Source organism: Euprymna scolopes, chromosome 3 (assembly GCF_053919585.1).
Source record: "Euprymna scolopes isolate OS-2025 chromosome 3, ASM5391958v1, whole genome shotgun sequence".
Taxonomy (NCBI): domain Eukaryota; kingdom Metazoa; phylum Mollusca; class Cephalopoda; order Sepiida; family Sepiolidae; genus Euprymna; species Euprymna scolopes.
This window is the reverse complement of record NC_136484.1, coordinates 95,005,839-95,024,952: the sequence shown is the minus strand read 5'-3', so window position 1 is coordinate 95,024,952 and position 19,114 is coordinate 95,005,839. Positions and strand designations below refer to the sequence as shown.

At 33.0% G+C, this 19,114-nt stretch overlaps 1 protein-coding gene across 1 annotated transcript in view; it reads right to left on the bottom strand.

The window, feature by feature from the left end:
* Positions 1–8,697, bottom strand: part of LOC145257709 (uncharacterized) — a 217,148-nt gene extending 208,451 nt beyond the window's left edge. The window contains exon 1 of the mRNA XM_080115682.1: positions 8,309–8,697. The gene's annotated coding sequence lies outside the window, so the exon portion shown is untranslated. The remainder of the gene's footprint in view (positions 1–8,308) is intronic.
* Between the last annotated feature and the right edge of the window lie 10,417 nt (positions 8,698–19,114).

Sequence of the window (19,114 nt, the reverse complement as noted above, 5' to 3'; positions counted from 1 at the left end):
AGAAGCTGAGAATACTGAAAATTTGGGGAAACCTGTCACCCAGACTCTAGGGAACACTGACTGGTGGTAACGACTGGTTTGAGAACTTCTAGTGAGTAATAAACAAAGAAAGAAAGAAAGAAAGAAAGAAATGCCATTGAAATTATATGTCTACTGCTCAGGAGTTTGAAAATATTCAACGCACTTGCTGAAATAATTGGTATTGGATTGGAAATATTTCATCAAAATATCGATTTTTTACGAAATAAATTTGAATTAATTAAATTCATAATTAAGAACAGCAAATTATATATATATATATGTGTGTGTGTGTGTGTGTGTGTGTGCTATATTTACGATACTCATAATTGAAAGTATTCAATTACTTTTTACGCTAGAGCATTGCCTCAATGCTAAGTGGAAATCATTATTTCCTTCCAGAGAATATATATATATATATATATATATATATATATATATATATATATATATTAGATTCGTGAGATAAAATAGCTGTGATAATGAATTTCAAATGAACCACTACAGTAAATACCCGTTAAGTGTGCTTTCTAAGCAAAAGAAACAAAAAAAAGGTGCCATCTCTATTGAAAAGTGCAGTCCTTGTACAAGTCGTAGACTAGACACACATTTCCAGACAGACTCGCCTCCTTGTACAGACACACCAACATCAGACACACGTACACAAGAGAAAATCATGTCAAATGGAATTCTACAAGAATACCAAGATTCCATTCTTATCAACTAGTCTGCATTTCATTCATACACCCCCCCTCTTTAGGTGAGACGACACGTTTCAATAAATATTTATTATTTAATTTATCAATATACGTTTAAATTTTTATTTCACTGCATCCATTTTTTTCTTCTTTTCTTTAAACTTTTTCTGATAAAAGAAAAAAAAACAAGGAAAATAGAAATTATGGTTCCAATTGAAATAGGATTGAATTAATCCACCCACTTGAAATTTTAAATCAAATATAAATGTCAATGACGGGGTCTGGCGAAATTCAGAAACAAATACAAGATACTAGTTACAAGTTTTATATACGACTAGCGCAGGTACACCGAGCATTGCTCGGAAATGATTGTTGATCCCTGTTTATCCATATTCCAGTTCTGAATGAATGACATTTTATATATATATATATATATATATATATATATATATATATATATATATAGCTGGGGTAGCGCCCAACTTTGCCCGGGAATAAAATACGCTTAAATATGATATTTTAATTTGTCTAGATTTCGTATACATTATAGAGTCGTGATTTCAAAAGTAAAAAAAAAAGAAGTATTTACGTGCCATCAGCTAGAATCGAAACGGTAGCATTTAAAACTAGTAACATTATCACTGCACCAACGTGACAGGCATATAAACCGATTAAAAATTTAAAATAAACTAAGATTAATGTACAAAATGTTTAATGATTTTTTTTTTTTTTTTTTTTTTTTTTTTTTTTCAATTTTGATCCATTTTTGACGCCTTAAAAACTATTTTAACAGGCTACAGACCCATAAAAGAACAGCCCGGAAAAAAATCCAATCATTTGAGGCCCCTGCGACTTTTAGTTTCGGAGGCGATAGAGTTTGAAATTATGGAAACAGACAGATAGACATATAGCTGTTTATATTTTAGAGTATTTATTTAGCAACTATGTTAAACATTTCAGGGACGTACCATGTGAATTACTATTTAAAAGGTCGTCAAAATCTATTCAAATCATCAGATACTCACCTAATGGAAAAAAAAAAAAAATAGACAAATGAAGTTTAAAAGGAATTCCTTTTGAACTCCATTCTTCAAATCTGATAATTTAAATGGATTTTTAACAACCTTGTAATTAGTAAAAGGTCAATCCACGTGAATGAAACCATGGTACGTCTCTGAAATATGAAACGTAGGTTTTAGATAAATAATCTGTATTTAAACTCTCACATTCGCGATTGAGCACTCCATTGATTTCTTTTCAACGCATCTCAACGCCCTTTGACACCGATTATGCATAGGAGGAGCTCTGTTCCAAATTTCACGCGAATTCGATGGGTTTTAAGGTTTTAACTTAATGGTACTTCACTTTTTTTCTTTTTTTTTTCTTTTTTTTGGAGAGTAAAAAATTTTGAGATCTTTAGCTTCCCAAAAATACTTTTGTTCTGGTTTATTTTATTTCTTACCCACTTTAAAAAAAAAAAAAAAAAAAATGATGGAAAATCAAATTTCCACACTCCACAGAACAACAACTGTTCTTTTTAGGAGAGCCAATATTCATTCACAATTTTAGGGGATCTTTTAGAATGTCACGTGTAAGCAGGATTTTTTCCCCTTCTTTTTCCTTCGGTTCACACATGTAAGGCTACTGCATGCATCAACGAATTTTGAAACATTAATGAACGATCAAGAAAAATAAACAAAAGTTCAGTAAAAAAAAACAAAAAAACAAAGAGAGAAAATAATAATAATAATAATAATCTGGGAAAACTTGTCAATCAGAATCGAGCGAGCACTGGTAATCACTCGTGTTAATCAGTAAGAATAATTTTTATCAATAGTATTATCGGTACTTGTGCAGTTTGCAGACCGTGCTGCTATTTTTATTTATTTATTTATTTTCATACATAGAATTCTCAAGTAAAATTCAATTTTGACGATTTGTTTATTAAACAACATCAAAGCACAGAATAGTTAATAAAACCTCATCCTCTCCTTGTGAAACCTGGGTTTCTAAATAATAACGTTATTATTTAAACTGCAGAAATATCGGATTATCGCGTGTGCATGTGTGTAAACGACATTTATGTTTCTTTGTTTGTTTTTTTTAAAGAAAAAGCACTGAATTTTTTAAAAATAATTCAGAAAAATGCAATGAATAAATTTAAATCCTATTTACATTCTAATTTAATTGCTTAAAAAAAAAAAAAAAAAAAACATGCAACTCTCTGGCTCTAAGTTTCTTGGATAAACCTACTAGTAAAATAAATCCGAAAGTATTCATGGGTTTGTACATTTCAGGCCTTTTTCAAGATCTGCATGTCTGTTTACTTCCGTTTTCTGCTTACAGTTGTGTTTCATGATGAATGCCCTGAAAAAATCCTTTCTAATTAATATTTACAAGTTTTAAAATAAATAAACGAACTTGGAATAACAGAATACTTTTAATTATTAAACATTAATCAGATGGTGCCTTTCCAGGGCATTCATTGTGAAGCAAAACGGTCAGCAGAAAACGGAAGTAAACAAAGACGTGCTTAACTTCTAAACAACACCATTTCGCATTTTGACAAAATCAATTTTTTTAATAACATATTCCGTTATTTGAATGAATTTTTAATTTTTTTTTTTTTTTTTTAATTAAGCGAAAAAAGAAAGAACAGAACAGATTGAACAATAAACTAATCAAAAACGAAAATAAAATTACGGTCGGACAACGCCGGGTAGAAAGAGGTATTGTAATAATAGTTGTTGTTGCTGCTGCTGCACCGGTAGAGAAAAAAGGACGGATGGAGGAAGCTAGGATTTGAGAAATTTACTGTAAAAAAATCAATGTTGCAATTGTGGCTTTTTATGGACGACGCTAACTTGCTAAATATGCTAACCTGTCGAAAACCAATTTGTGTAGGATCAACTAAATAAGACAAGTAAATACATAATATCTCCATGGAAACATTTTTTATGCTCGATTCTAAAATATTAAGTTAATACATACAATTAAATCAGTTTGAAGAAATACTTCCCAAAACCTAATTACAATCAAATTAATGGTAAAATAGAAAATATCCACTTCATCATGGCCGCCGTGTCTTAAATCGAAAACTGTATCGGTTCAATGCTCTCTTCCAAATTCGATTTTAAAAAAAAAAAAACGTATAGTGGAAGTTCTATTTTTATCAAAAATAGTTTGAATTTATTTATTAATAATTGTTTATTATTTTGTAATTATAACTGGTTTATAATTAATTTAACTATTTGAAAAATTACTTTTTAAAAAATTCCAATTATAATATAGTTTAATTTGTTAAACAATATTTAATTTCAAAAATTAAATTCCATAAAAGTTTGATTGGCACTTCTGCAATATGTGGACGGCGGCCATCTTTCTTAGTGCGTTTTACTAAACTGTCACCAGGTCGGGCTTCTCGGATGCCACAATTTTACTTTGATAAAAAAAAAAAAAAGAAAAAAAAAATCTCATGTTAAGTTAATTCGGAAAAACGTTTCATTTATTAATTTGTTGTTGACCCTTCAGAGTTGCTTTAATTCGAAAAATGTTTCATTTAAATTATTTATTTTTTGAAAAAAAAAAAAAAATTTACTTTATAAAAATCAAATGTTGCTTTCATTACAATAGGCACATCCAAAAGTCACCACAAAATTAACCCCCACCCTTATATGTAAAACGATGTAACTTTATTATAAGTTAATATTATCAATATAACTTTTGTACCATTTAAAAGAAGGGAAGAATAAACTAGTAATAATTTTTTTTTTTAATTTTTCATCGCACGAAAATAATGAAATTGCGAGACGAAAATCGTGTTTACATAATTGGCGCTTTAAAATAACGTTTCCATGTAGTAAGCATTTCGAACGTGAAAACATACCCGTGTTTAATAAATCTAGCAAAAATCAACTAATGGTCAGATTTTTGTGAAATTTTCGACACTTATCCATTTTAGAATGAAATTACATATAAAATGTAGTTTCCGTAAAATATACGAGGAGAAATATTTTTTTAATACGTGTCCATCCCCCATATTTATTTTTTTCGAAATTTGAATAAAGTATATTTAAATCTATCGAAATTTCTATTTATTATGAAACATAAGAGTTCAAATAAGTAAAACATTTATTTTTTTTAAATTTAAATACACGTATTGAACAAAAACTTACCTTGAAGTTGCAATTAAAAAAAATGATATAAATTTAATGTTTTTGTTTTTTTTTAATAGCGTTTTTTCGAATTAATATATATCATAATCAGTTGAATTGCCAAGAAAAAGAAACTTCCTAAACATTAATTTTTAAAAGATTAAAACGATTAAAATTCCATTGTTTTAAAATGTTCCGTTACAACATAGATTTTTAATTGTTTAAATTTTTTTTTTTAATATTAAGTTTTAATATAAACATTGCTCTTGTTAGCTATTTTATCGCCAGAAACCGATTTGAAAATATTATTGCACAACTATTAAGCATTTTGTAGACCCCCCCCCTCATATTTCGTTTGTCTCTTTTTACCGAACAAAATATGGAAGCCGGTAGTTAACCAAATGAACATTCGGTAAAACCGTATTTCATATTTAATATACAAATGTTTATAATATTATTAATCATTAAACTGTGTAAATTTTAAAACCTAACAAAATTATAACAAAGATTAATTATTAATTGCAGTTTGAAGAAGATAAACAAAGGTTTGAAAAAACATTAAGTCGCTTTCTGCTTTTCCATAGTTCGTATAGTTAACACAAGTCTGACGTCACGGCATCATGCTTTCTTTTTTTCCACATTGTTTTGGCAGTCCCTACATTACAAAATTGTTTTATTAAAATTATATTTTCTGACGCAGTTTTTACAATTATATATTGATACAATAAATGTTTTGGTTCTCAAATATTTTTCTATTCAGAAAAAAATGCTTGTTTGTTACTTATTTGCAGTGTTATTTGATCAAGAAGAAATTGGAGTTATCGCCCTCTAACAATGGCCGCCGTCCGCATACTGCAGAAGTGCCGTTTGATTTAATAATTTGCTAATAAACAAGTTACTAAAAATAAATTATTTGCAAAGATAAATAAATCCGGGTACTCATGCACTTATTGATCCGCGCTGAAATCATAACGTTATTATTTAAAAAGCCATTCTTAACATGGAAAGGGGAGGGTGTTTTGTACCTATTCTGTACTTTAAGTTACAATTGAATAAAAAAACATAAAACTTTAATTAAACTTGAAAATACGATTTAAAAAAAATAGCGCACTGCATGCAGCAGCACCTAAATCCGTAAAAACCAATGTAGCAATTTATTTATTTATTTTTTTTTTTTTTGAAGACTGGTTCGCAATTTCCGATTTCAAATACGGCACCTGTGATGAAGTGGGTAATTCTGCTGTACTATAAAACATAAAAACGGGGGATGGGGTGTCAATCTATTCACTTTTATCTCTCTAAAAGGTGTGTCTGTGTAGACAGAAATCCAGCTCACCAAAAAAGAACACCTTGGATTGGGAACAAAATGTTTTAAATGTGATAATAGAACCATCGACTGTAACCGCTAAAAAGCAATTAAATATTTAAATTAAGTCTTTTATACTCACATACACGTGTGTGTCTGCATATAATTTAACGAGGGTTACTAAGAGTGCTCAATAAAAGAAGAGCAAGATATTATGTCCAATAGCCGCTCAGAAATCACGTGACTTGTGTTTATGTAAAATCCAAACCGTCAAACCGAATGAAACTGAAACGAAATAAATACATTACGATTTTCGGACTTATCCGATCTTATCTAGATGTTCTAAGTTGAGTCTCCGTTCTGTACACGAAAATAGAACTCAATAATCAAAACAAGTGAAGAAAGTTTTGTTTTTTTTTAAATAATTTATTAATTTTTTTTTTTTTTTTTTTAATGGGTGAAGCAGAAGCACTGAAGCATGAAGCATTTTCTTATATCCAAGGGAAAACGTCAAAAAGTGTAGCCGTTTTTGTTATGTTTGCTTTTTATCAGGTTGTGTGTGCATCCTTTCAACAAATAACAGGAATCTCAAAGTGATTTTTAATATTTATAACTAGAACATTTCATAAAGATAAAAGACAGTAAAAGGATCTTTCACTGTTATTTATTTTATTTTCAGAAATCTGTCTATGAATGTGATCTTAATTTCTCTCATCTCTTGTGGATTGTCGTCTATTACGATCAAATAACAATTTCAGTTTAAAATAATAACATAAAACTGTGTGTGTGTGTGTGTATATATATATATATATATATATATATATATATATATATATATATATATGTGTGTGTGTGTGTGTGTGTGTGTTTTAAAATCAATGCTCGCTCAGCCCACAAATCTAACATTACACAGGACTTCATGAAGCAATCATAACCTCATGTTTTTATTTAAATAATATCGAGCACTCGAATAACGTTTTAACAACTACGACAAATAAGTTCATTATTTTAAGGTAGTTTTACACTCATCACCATTGTGAACTTTTTAAGAATATATGCGTGTATATAAACTCCCACAAACTATTTCGCTGCATATCACAGCATCGGAGTGGTGTTGCTAGACAAGCAAATGCTTTAAACTGAGATCGATATCTCTTGACTGGCCCCTAGATATTCCAACACTGCAGTGCAGTGCAGTGCACTAGTGCAGTGGCACTGGATTTCATGATTAACATGCGACTGTATCAGCTTTGTTTTGTTTACACACACACACACAAACACATATATATACACATACATATATATATACACACACACATATATATACACATACATATATACACACACACACACACACACATATATACATATAAAATTTATTAAGTTGCTTTTGTAAATAATACTAAAGTGAACTTGTTTATATAATATTCGTTTCGTATATGTACAATTACGTATCTCAATATTCACTTCGAAAGTGCTCAATACATGGTACTTGGTACATTACAGCTAGGGCATTTCGCCGGATGAATTCTTTCGAAAATAAAACACAAACGTTTCTTTGAACATAACTACATATGATGCTTGTGGTAGCATTTCGTTTCTATTAAAAATTTATGATTTTGAAAATCACGTCAAATGTTCGGGAATTTTTAAGACACACACACACACACATATATATATATATATACACACACACACACACACACATATATATATATATATACACACACACACACAATGTTTAATCTCTCTTTCATTCTCTATCAAGATAATAAATTAAACGCGGTAGCCAAGATATGTAAAAATAAATAATAAAGAAGTAAAATTATGGGAAAATAAATAAATACATAATGGAAATTCGGAGTCTTGAAGAGAGGTTGCGATTTTTCGGCTCCCGAACGATTGTGTCATCTTGGCAATGCAATATCTGAAGACATTTTAAGGCAAATGTTTTCACAAACACACTCACTCTTTTTCTTCAGGTGTTCTCAAAAAATAACGAAACCCTCCAATATGAAACTATGGCGTTTCATCTTCGAATTGGGCAAAACATCACATTTAGATGACACGCCGCCATACCAGGGTCGACGAGGTGAGAAACTGTCGGGAAAAAAAATAAATAAGATACTTACAGGAAATATCTGATGTAGTTTTAGTTACATCAATTGGGTGGTTGTACGAGTGTAACGTATAGAGAGCCGCCATTTCAAGTTCCCGGATATTGGTTGAAATTAGCAGCTGGAGGCGATTATCTCCCTTTATCTCGTTTTTTTTTTGTTTGTTTTTTTGTTTGTTTTTTTTGTTTTTTGTGCTTCTCTTCTCGCAGATCATCAGGCGTCACACTTCACTCACTCTCTCGTCTCTGTCTGCATCATTCTCTCTCTCCTCCTCTGTCTGTCTATACGTTACGCGTGTAATATGGAAGAAGAGGGGGGGGCATCTTATGAATTCACTTATAAGCGAAAAGCATATAAGAATTATGAGAGAACGCTTAGAATAGGGAAAGGTGGGTGACATCTTTATGGTGATCGGTTTTCTGCAGTTTTGCACCCACCTCTCGTCTTGTAGCGGTAGATTTTTGTTTGTTATTATCCTCATCAGCATCATTAAAAATAATATTGTGGCATATCAGCCAGTTTCGCAAAAATAGTCATTATTAACACCAAAACAATTCCGTGATTGAACTATTTTGCCGAGGCAGACAGGAATCAACAATTATCATTATCAGTTTTTATTTTATTTATATAAAAAAAAAATTTTTAAATACTGTTTCTGTAGACTGGAAAAACGAAATAAAAAATAACTCCCATAAATTTGTAGAGTAACAGCCTCAGAAAAATCCCCCTCCCCAAAAATGAACTTCTACCTTTTTAGGTGATTACGTGTGAACACACTGAAAAAATGTGCGGAAAGAAATTACATATTTTAGAATTAACAGTGGAAGTCCAGTTTGGTATATAACTTTAATCCAAGATGATCCATTTCCAAGATATTCTAACTTTTCAGAGCAGTTAAAAAATTCATCACTAACCCTAAGTCCGATTGGCAAGCTTGTAAAACGTGTAATCGCCTAAACAAAGTACATTCTCTTACCCTCTGAGAAAAAAAGCACAGATTTTATCTTTCCTAGTTAAAATAAGTTTTTTAATAGCTATCCTAAAACGCTAGAATGACTTGAATACATGCAAAACTGAGACCATCACCTTAAATTCTCACATAATTGTTTTTCTTTCCAAATTTCTTTTTCCAAGATTTCCTGGGTTCTCACACGTGACCAAAAAAAAAGTGGAAGTGTTGGGGTAAAATTCCATTTAGGGAAGGGGGATTTAACTGAGAGTTTTAGTTTACAATAATACCTGGAATTTTTTAGATGAGGATTGAGACGATTCACATCTTAGTTGCTAATTGCAGGACGTTTCAGCCATTGTAACTTCTGACTTTAAAGTACATCTTTTCGATTTTGGAAATCTTTATGTTGAATGCAATTTTAAGCCAAAATCTTTCTTTAATCCATGATAGTTGATTGTTCTCACTCCGTCAGCCATATCCAGGTAAAAGTATTGATTATTATTATCATCGCCTGTAGTAAGGATTGAAACCCAAACGGCCAGACGAATTTTGCTTTGAATTGATTGCTAAGCTTTGCTGTCTTTATCCATGTTATTAGTTTTCTACAGGAATCTTTGAACTACTGTTCTCATTTTGAGTGTTATTTTCACAGGGTTTCAGCGAATGCAACCTCCAACCTTCTTCAGGTGTATCTTGTTGAACTCTGAAATTTTTCTGTCAAACTCGGGAATCTGCATGGAATTTCAAACAGAATCATTTAATTAATCCAATGAAGATAACCCTTATCCCCCGAGTGACTTCCGGGCCTTGATAAGTGGTGACCACCTTGTAAAAAAGATAGGATTCCCGCGTTCAACAAGATACACCTGAAGAAGGTCAAAGGTTACATCAACCAAAACCTTGCAGAAGTAACACTCAAAATGATAACAGTAGTGCAAAGGATCCAAATAATGCAAATGATTGCTAGTTCGAAAAGATGGACCTGAAGAAGGTCAAGGATTACATTGGCCGAAACATTGTAAAAAAAATTATCAACCAAAATTAGGAAAGTAGTCTGAATAATGCAAACTGTATTTTCTTATTCATTTCTGCATGATAAAAAGAAAATTAACTAAAGTGTTAATAAATGTAGTAAAACAAACCAGCAGATTCAAATACTTAGAATAACAATATTTATCAGATGTTGGATAGAATACAGTTGAAATTATATATATATATATATATATATATATTATATATATATAAGCTGAATGTGTGTGTGTGTCTGGTCACGAATAGGCTCCTATATGGTTGACTATTTTAAAAAACTGATTACATATAATGATAGAAGATGTATCGAGACACAGGAATGGGTATTTTGATCTGGCAGAACAGTGGTTCATTAAAATTGTAAGGTCTGCGTTCGCGCCTGGTCCACAAAGTATGGAAATAAAGAATTTAAAAATTTTAAATAAAAAAACGTTTACAAGTGTTTTTGATAAAGATGTACATAATACTTTGATAAGTATGTTTTAACTTAAATAGGGATGGTATAATAAAATTGTGGGGTCTGCATTCGCGCCTGGCCTCAATAGAATGGAAATAGGCACAAACTTTAATAAAGACTTTTCATATCTATCTGCATATGTATACTTTGATAATTATGTTTCAGTTTGAAGAAATATGGTATAATAAAATTATGAGGTGTTCGTTCGCACCTGCCCTCCATAGAATGGAAATATGTCACAAAGTTTAACAAAGTTTTCTAATATAGATCCACAGAATATTGTGATAAGTGTTTCAGTGTGAACAGGTATGGCATAATAAATTATGGGGTTTATCTATTTTATTTTTACTTTCATCATATTTTGCTTCGGTTTTGATACCCCAAATTCAACCCAAATTTACAACCCGTCCTTTTCATAACCTATCATACTTTCATAAATCAGAGTCCACTTTCTGTAGGCTGTTTTTGAACCCAGTCAACGACGAGTACTTTTGCTAGTATATATATATATATATATATATATATATATATATATATATATATATATATATACACACACACACACACTAGCTGGCAGCCCGGCGTTGCCCAGTCACACAATACACTTTAACATGATATTTAAATTTATGTAGATTATGTATGAATTTTATATAGAATCAATCCTCTATTGATTATTATATATTACGATGGATAATTTGCCTGGTGGACTAATTTGCAAAAAAATAAATAAATAAGATAATAAAAAAATAATAATGATAATGTCGTTCATCAAATTCTGTCTGTGTTTACAATATCATGTTAGCTGATATTTGGGTTTGATGATGAATGCCCTGGAAAAGTCACCTCTGATTAATATTTAGTTTTAAAATATGCAAACAAAGGAATGATTTGCAGTGATTTTAAATGGTACCTCTTCTTTTATCATAAATGAAAGAACCTTAGTCGAAGCCAATCCATGCACAACTGTTTGAGAACTTGCTTCTGAATTAGATGTAACATCTATCCATCCAGCGCGGCCGCAGCTGAGATTGAACTCACTACACAAGTTTGTAGTGTAATTCAAATCTTGCCGGTAGCTGAATACTTGATGTTTCGCCAGGGCTATCAAGGGTATTTTTTTATTGTGATGCCATCACTTGATGAGGTTCTTACCACAGCTTAAGAGGGTTCCATCTACTCCGAAGAGAAGAATAGACCATGCCAGTTTCTCAACCTGATATTTTTACCTCGTGGTACATACAGCACTTCATCTTCCCAAATGGTCACCCATCTGGTACTGGCCAGGCTCAACACTGATTAACTTCGATGTAACATATATGATGATTTCCAACCACTTGAGAGATTGGAAAGATAAAAAACCTTGATAAATGGTTGCCTCACGAATTAAAGTTACGCCCCCCCCCCCACAAGAAATTTCTTCTTAACTTGATTATATATATAACATATACATGAATTGTGTTTCAGGCAGCATTCAAGAAAGGACTGTTAAACATAACATTATTCCTCTGCTTAAATTTTTTTTTTTTTTTTTTTTAAATTTTATCAATGATCTTTTTTGTGCATAATTAAAAAAAACTTAAAATATGTTCCATATCTATCATAAAGGTTTTTAATTTTTAAGCAAAGCATCATTAAGTTTTGGAATTTTTTAGATGAGGATAGGTTATTTGTATTATTTGGATTTATCGGACTACTGTTCTCATCTTCAGTACCATTTTCACAACATTTCGGTCGATGTAACCTCCGACCTTATTCAGGTGTATCTTGCCAAACACGAGAATGTTTCTGTCGAACTTGGGTATCGGCATAGAATTTCGAATGGAATTCTTTATTTACTTTATGGCGGTAGCATTCTCTCATTCCGTTATCCATAATTGGATAGAGGTCCTAAGTAATTTGCAATTGTAGTAAAGAATTTAACAGGATATAGAAACCTTTGATAATAGATAATATATACAGTCTAAGTAAACAATAACAATAATATATATGTATATATATATATGGTGTCAGAATGCGATGAAGAGAAATCAATAAAGTGCTCGATTGTGAATGTGAGAGCTAAATACAAACATTTATTTAAAAACTATACATACATATTCCAAAGTCTAAACAGCGTTTATATATATATATATATATATATATATATATATATATATATACATATACATATATAAGTTGTCTGTCTGTCTCTTTGTGCGTGTACATTTCCCTACCAAACTACTCTGTCAATTTTCAGTCGACAGACCCGAGATTTGACATAAGGGGTATTCAGATTTGGGAAAATCTTTTTGATCGGCTTTTGGCCAGAAATTTTGCTGTCAGGGGATCAAAGTTAAACGATTTGACCTTTGTTTATACATTTTTAGTCGCGTGCGAGCAACTCTATAAGTCACTCGCTCGGTCGGTCTGTCTGTCTGTCTTGTGCTTGGTCTTTTTGGTTAAGATCAAAGGTCTGTTGTAAATAGATGCTGTTCTTAGCTTTTTAAGCTTTTCTTGGCCTTTTGGGTAAGATCAAATTGTAGTATCTGTTCTGACTACATGCTATACTTACGTTTGTAACTTTGTGATATAAAGTGGGGTATCACTTTTCTGTATTAATTTAATGTAAAATGATCACCCACTTTACAACCAGTCAGTCTTAAAACCATTCAAGTCATTCTCCAGATCATTCAAGTTGTTTTTAAAGAATTCCAGTTATTTTTTAAGCAGTCAAGTCATTCTTAAGGTCATTCAATTCATCCTTAAGTTTATTAAAGTCATTCTAAGTCATTTACTTTTTATTTATTTAAGTCATTTCAGCCCATTTTTCAGTCATTTTAGTTTATCTTTAAGAATTTCATGTCAATCCTACATTCACGCATTCATTCATTACTCGAGAGCACGTGACAAATGGCTATCGGCCTTGTTTTAACACTCCTAACAAAAACAAAAAGAATTTAATAAATAAATAAAACCGAAAATACGTTTTTTAAAAATTGGTTTGCATTATAAATAAATAAAATCATTCCACTGAAGTGTTTTACAATTTTTTTTTTTTTTTTTTTTTTTTCATTTCTAATGATAAAATACAAATATTTTTTTCATACTTTGGCGGTGGATGTTTTATACCTCGGAATTTTACGAATTATGCTTTTCCATATTTCATTTATTTCCCTTACATTTTTGTAAATACTTTTAGGAATTCTAATATAAACAAAACCATATTAAATCAAAGATAATAAAAAACAATGTATGTTTTTAGCGTCCCAATTTTTAAAAATGATTATTTTGATTGTATTTCCATTGCATGTTGGGTTTTCAAACAAAAAACAAAACGAGTATATTTTTCTAATGTAAAAAAAAAAAAAAATTTTTTTAACTACTTAATCAATTTACATATTTTCGTTTACCTCCCAAAAAGAAATCCAAAGCTACATTTTTTCAACGGTCTTTAAAGATAATATAAAAAGATTTTTTAAAATAAAAATTTAACATTTTAGAGTGGGGATCAGTTTCTTATATAAATTTAACGTAAAATGGGCACCCATTCTTGACCATGTAGCGGTAAACGAGACATGTTATCGTAGCATTTTTTAAAGTTTGGTAGTGGCAAGGGGGTTGGCAAAAAGAGGAAACGGCGTGGGGGATCCAAACATTTTAAAAATATGTGGAAACACTTCAAAACGTGTGTATGGCGAGGGAGGGGATTTTCATTTTTTTTTTTTTTTTTTAAGATTTGCTTTGAAAAGGTCTCACCGTTAAATATTACTTAATTATTATTTCCTGGTATTTCTGAAGCTGTTAACACATACAAAAAAATTAGGGTGGACCTGTACACACTGCACACTACCTACTTTTATTTTTGTTTGTTTTCGTATTTTTTCAATTTTTTTTCAACTTATATGAAAGATTTTTCATTTAATTTAAGGGCAATGATGTTAAGACCTATATTATCCAATGTATTCCGTATTGTTTTCACTGGTCGCCATGTTAGTTTTCCCATGCACGTAACATTCAATTTTTCCGCGCTTATACATTAATTGTGTAGCCTCACTTGCACTTTTATACATTAATTTTGTATACTCAATATTCCATAACTAGCTATAACATATACTGACCCAATGAGTCACGTTTTATATATATATATATATATAGATATAGATATATATATATATATGTATATATACTAGCAGGATGCCAGGTATTGCCCAGTCGTAAAATACGCTAAAATATGATATTTTGGTTAATGCAGATTTTCTATTTATTATATCATATTGGACCCAATAAATAGTAATGATTTAAAAAGTTGAAAAAAAAAAAATGACTTGTGCACCATCACCGAGAATCGAAACTAAAATGTTTAGCTTACAATTTATTTTTTCCTTTGACATTAACGCCTGATCTATGAAGACATGCTTGCTGCAAGGCTAAAAATTAAAACATGAACCAATAGTTATTACGTTATGCATGCATATTCGTAATACCGTGATTCGACCATCACTTGGCAAATTTCAGTTCTTTAATTTCACACTTTTGCATAGATTTTCCCCGGCTAAAATTCAAATATAAAATTTCACATGGGTTCAAATACCCTATATATGAAGTTTTATGTCTATAGACCAAAAACTGCCAGAGGAGTTTTTTGTTTTTTTTACATGAGGGTCACCACTTATCAAGGCCCGAAGGCCACTGAGGGATAAGGGTTATTGCGTGTACGGTAATCAATGAGATAATATTGTAGTAATCATTAGTATTGGGGGTTTTGATAGAGTGTCGTACTTAAGGGGGCGGTTTGTCAGGAGTTTGTTTATGTTGGACTTGAAGACGTCCAAGTTGTAGTCAGGTGGGAAACAGGCAAGCGGCAGAGAGTTCCACTGGCATGCAGTTCTAAGAAAGAAGCTTTACTCATGGAATCGTTTGGATTTAGGCACAGATAAAGACTGGGGAAAATTATTGACAGTAGTTTCAGCCAGACGGGTGTTTCTCGTGAATGATTGGCAAGGGGGGACGAGGGATTGGAGCTCAGACGAGCACCTGCCATGGAAATAATGATAAAACAAGGACAGGCTCGCAACGTCTCTTCTGTGGGAGAGAGGTTGCAGGGAAGAGAAAAGGGCATCCCCCACTAAACCACGAAGTCTATTTTGTACTCTGTCAAGGCAGGATAGGCTGTTTTTAGCAGCTCCTGCCCAGATGTGGCAGCAGTACTCCATCCTTGGACGTACTTGGCTTTTATACAGATAGATAATTACATTAGTAGTGAGATATCTTCTGGAGCGTTAGAAGGATCCCACCATTTTCCTAGCGTCCCTGGCAACAGATTTGATGTACGTGTTCCATTTTAGATCAGGAGTAAAGGTCAGACCCAGAAGCTTGTCAAAACAGGGAGCCTCCCCAAGACGAGAGCCATCCATTTCAATTGATGCCAGATGGGGATCAGAGCGTTGATGATGTAAAGATAGAAGCTTGATTTTGGATGCATTAAAAGTGACCAGCCACGTCTTCCCCCACTGAACCACGCACTCAAGATCAGAGGAGAGAGAATTAGAGAGAACTTTGTCATTTACAGCCTTTAATGTGTTGCCATATATTGTCGTGTCATCAGCATAGATGTCAACGAATGATTTAAGTATGTGTTTTGGGAGATCATTGATGTAGATCAGGAAGAGAGTTGGGGAACTCCAGCATTAATACTGTGGGCCTCTGATTTCTGCCCATCAACCACTACTCTTATTAACCTATCAGAGAGAAATGATTTAATGATTGAGAAAACATTTCCAGTAATACCGTAGTTGGAAATCTTGTGAAGTAGGCCTTTATGCCATACCTTATCGAAGGCCTTCGATACGTCAAGAGCAATTGCCCTGGAAAGGAAACCTTTGTCAAGAGATTCACTAATCCTATGTGATATAACCATTAGCACATCTGCTGTAGATCTTGCAGAGCGGAAACCATATTGTGTGTCACTAAGAAGGTTGTTTCTGTTGAGGTGGTTGACTACTTCTTTATTTAATATGGATTCCAACAACTTACTCATGACACACAGGAGACTTATTGGTCTGCACTGAAAGGGAGATGACTTTTCACCTGAATTCTTAAATACAGGACATACTGATGAGGTTTTCCAGGGTGTTGGAAAGCACTTCTCCTTAAGGCAACGCTTAAACAGTTTTGTAAGTATGGGGGAAATTTCTGGTTGGAGCTTTTTCAGCACTATAATTAGAATGCCATCAGGGCCAGTTGCTTTACTGAAATCAAGATTCTTGATTAGCTTGGCGACCTCATGCACAGATATTTGTATGTTGCATAGCGTGTTGTCTGTTATAGGAGGAAATACAGGGAGTTGATGGTCATTGTCGCATAGGGTAGAATTAGCTGCAAAGTTCTTGACAAATAGTCTGGCCTTGTCTGATGCTGACGAGATGAGCTCAAGTCCATTGATGATGGTTGGAATAGAACACACGCTTCTGTTCAAGATCCTGTTTGCTATTTGCCAGAACAGGTGGGAACCAAGCCGCTGCTCAGCTACTTTGGATTTAACAGACTGAGCATATAGCTCTCTTGCATGTTTTATTACTCTTTTACAGTGGTTGCTAGTAGTCCTGAAAGCAGCTTTAGTCTCAGTACATCTATTACATTGGTAGCTATGGAAAAAGTGATTTCTGTGCGCGATGGCAGCAGCACATTCAGGGGAGAACCATAGCTGGCTGGTAGGTTTCTGCTGGAATTTTTTGTATGGTATGAATCGGTCTACGCCTACAATTAACCATTCGGTCAGGTCTGATACTATAAAGGACACATCCTTTTTAAACATGGAAATCAGAGGTAGGTCAGATATGAATGTACAGAAGCTATCCCAGTCAGCCATAGAGTATCGATATACAATACGGTGGAGAGGTACGTCTGAAGACTTGTTACATTTCATTTTTATCTTAACTGCTACAACAGAGTGGTCAGAGGATCCCAGAGGAGATATAATGGAACATGAACACAGCTCAGGGGAAGTTGTGAGGAAAAGGTCTAGAAGGCTTGCATATTGACTGGGTGTATCTGGCACATGGGTGGGTTCGTGAACAATCTGAGTGAGGTCATAGGCAATGGCAAAATCATGACAAAACCTCCCCTCGTCATCGGTTTTATTTGAGTGGGTCAGCCATTCCACATTATGGACATTGAAGTCACCGCAAATGTGAATGTTAGCCGAAGGATGAGCAGACAGGATGTAGTCAATTTTCTCAGATATGCTCTTAAAGATAGCAACCCCACTGTTGTGGGGGCAATAGAGGGCAAATATAAATGCAGTGGTGTAAGCTAGTGCAACCCGGAAGCACATATAAGGTAAATTAGGGTCTTCTCTGGAGATATCACTACCACATTTTTGATGTAGGCACATATTCCATGCGCATGACGATCTTGGGGGTCAGATTTAGATGTTAAGTTGGAGTAACCTTTAATTATGAATTCGTCTAGAGAAGTAGTTGGTCCTATGCCAGTTTCACTTAGAAAGAATATGTCCGGTTTCGTCTCCTGTAATTGTGTTTCAACCTCTGGAAGGTTGGAACGTAGACCCCTGATATTGGAGAAGGAGACCTGGTAGTAGCGGTCTACATTGGTGGATGGGATTCTAGGTTTATCCGTGTTTCTTTTTTGGAGATTTGTCATGATTGAGGTTTTGGGGTTTGTGGAGCAGGTCGGTAGACTTGGTTGGAGCAGGACAGAGAGGGAAAATAAGAGAGAAAAAAAGAATTTTTTTTTTTTTTTTGGCACATAATAAGGTAAAGCCGTAACAGTTACCCACTATTATGGCATCGAGAGGCCGTACCAGAAACTACTGTATGGTCCAGAATCCATTCACAAAATGGCAATACAGCATCCCCGGTACTTTGCACCTGCTGATAGGACAGCCTTCTTAGTGGTTAATCCAAGGTTTGGGTCCCTCACTATCAGGCGGGTAACGTCAGCCCAGATGAAACGTTTACCTCCAGCACTCTTACTAGTGACATGACCACAAGGATAGACATAGAAACAGAAATTTTTCGACATCTCAGGCTACTCTTTACAAAGTACTACCGACCTAGAAACAGCATTTTCTTCACCCTTTGTCAGAAAAATCACTCATTGGAAATGAGGACTGAAGGACAAAAAAGGAGAAGCGAGAGTTACTGGAGCTGCAGATAACACATCCTCATGCATTATCTACTCTCCATTGAAAAAAAAAAAATAGATAAATAAATAAACTAAAATAAAAAAGGTGAGAAGGACTTATTAATATCTACTTTATAAGTCCGTTGCTCCATTCACGGCTTAGGATAGTACTTGAAGATAGTCTCCCCTCCTATGTTAATGCATGGATACTTTCTGCCTTTATCTAGGTCGAGCTGGGATGTTACACTTTTTTAGCTCC